At 38.8% G+C, this 1,918-nt stretch overlaps 1 non-coding gene across 1 annotated transcript; it reads right to left on the reverse strand.

The window, feature by feature from the left end:
- Nucleotides 1-1,155: 1,155 nt before the first annotated feature.
- Nucleotides 1,156-1,262, reverse strand: LOC141688561 (small nucleolar RNA R71). The gene has a single exon (XR_012561995.1). It is a non-coding gene; the product is annotated as a small nucleolar RNA R71 (small nucleolar RNA).
- Nucleotides 1,263-1,918: the final 656 nt, after the last annotated feature.

The raw sequence follows: 1,918 nt of genomic DNA on the forward strand, positions 1-1,918 counted from the left end.
ACGATATTTCCGTAAACACTGCTTTACGAGTTTTATTCTCGTCAAGATTCAAAGTATTGCTGAAGCATTTCGCTCAAAAATATCAAAATGGTTTTGAATACAATTAAGGAACCAATTATGGGGTTCCTCAACTAAAATTTTATGATTCAGCAATTATGATTTTAAATGTTCTGCTCTAATGCAGATGTCGGTTTTATATCAAAAGACCCTATATATGTCATAATGATCTTGTTGAGCATTTCTTTCGCTCATACTTTCCTGTTTTCAAATTTAACCTCCAGTGAGGATTAGCTTGCGCTGTTTAGCTGCGTAATTCGAGGAAGCAAAGAAGTAGCTTTTGGAAGGTGGTTGGTCCAGGGTTTGGGATCTAGTGTAAGTTTTATTGTATAAAGTTGTTTATATTATATTATATTATAGTTGTGTATTTTATAGTTAGGCCTAGTATACTTCTTTTCGAAGTTATACTAGCGGGTAAGTTTTGAGATTGAGAATTGTTGCAAAGAGTTTTAAAAGAAAGTGAAAATTTATTTGTGGAATTTGGATATCTTGTTTCTAGAACTGTAACCTTAAAAGATCTTGGATTAGTTTGGGGTCATTTATGCTAAATATCTTCTGCTAGCATTTATTTATTGATTAAACAGGTTAATTTGGATTGAGGTTAAGGAAGAAATTGTAGTAGCTAATGAAGTTTTCGAAGAAGTTCTTGTAGAGGAGAAAGTTGAAGAAGAAATCTTAGTTGAGAAAGAAGAAGAAGCTCTTTTTGCAATGGGTGAACCAGCAGCGAATCCAAAGGCTTTGATGGACTATTCTCAACCAAAGATCGATGATATTTAGTCTAGATTTGTCAGACCAGCCATCGCGGCTATCACTTTTGAAATCAAGGCTAGCATGATTGAGATCATACCGAATTCAGTTCAGTTTGGGGGTTCTCTTATAGAAGATCCCAACATGCACATCAGAGATTTCATCGAGATATGCGACACCTTCAAGTTCAACGGAGTTTCCGAAGATGCTATTAAGCTTAGGCTTTTTCCATTTTCTTTGAGGGATAAGGCTAAGAGCTGGTTGAATTCGCTACCACCAGGCTCTATCACGAAATGGGAAGAACTCGCTTAGAAGTTCCTTACTAAGTTCTTTCCTATGGCGAAGATAGCTGCAATCAGGAATTCTATTACTCAGTTTGTGTAGCAGTCTGGAGAGTCTTTGTGTGAGGCTTGGGAGCGGTATAAGGAGATGCTTAGAAAGTGTCATCATCATGGGATGCCTGACTGGATGATCATTAACTGCTTTTATAATGGTTTGAGTGCTACTTCTAAACCCATACTTGATGCAGCATCAGGAGGAGCCTTGTGGGCTAAAAGCTACGATAAAGCTTACGAATTGATTGAACTGATGGCTGCTAATGAATACCAGAATCTCTCTCAGAGACTACCTCAGGGCAAGGTAGCAGGAATTCTGGAGGTAGATGCAGCTACTGCTATAGGTGCTCAGCTTAAGGCTTTGACAATGAAGGTGGATTCTTTGGCTAATTATGGAGTTAATCAGATCATTAGTGTCTGTGAGCTTTGTGCTGGTGCCCATGAGACGGAGCAATGTGATATTTCTAGTGAATCAGCTCAGTTTGTGAGCAACTTTCAGAGCTCGCAGCAACCAGTTCCAACCACATATCATCCTAACAACTGCAATCATCCTAACTTCAGTCGGAGGAATACTTAGAATGCGGTACAACAGCCTTCTCAGCAGTATGCGGTAAAGCAATACAACCTTCCTGGTTTTCAGCAACCGCGATATGCACCAAGACAACAACTCACACTGCAACAGTCTAATGAAAAATCTGAATTAGACGAGTTGAGGCTCATGTGCAAGATCCTAGTGGTGTCTATGAAGACCTTGAAAAATCAAAGTGGGCAGATTGTCA

Source organism: Apium graveolens, chromosome 9 (genome assembly GCF_009905375.1).
Source record: "Apium graveolens cultivar Ventura chromosome 9, ASM990537v1, whole genome shotgun sequence".
NCBI classification, from domain to species: Eukaryota; Viridiplantae; Streptophyta; class Magnoliopsida; order Apiales; family Apiaceae; genus Apium; species Apium graveolens.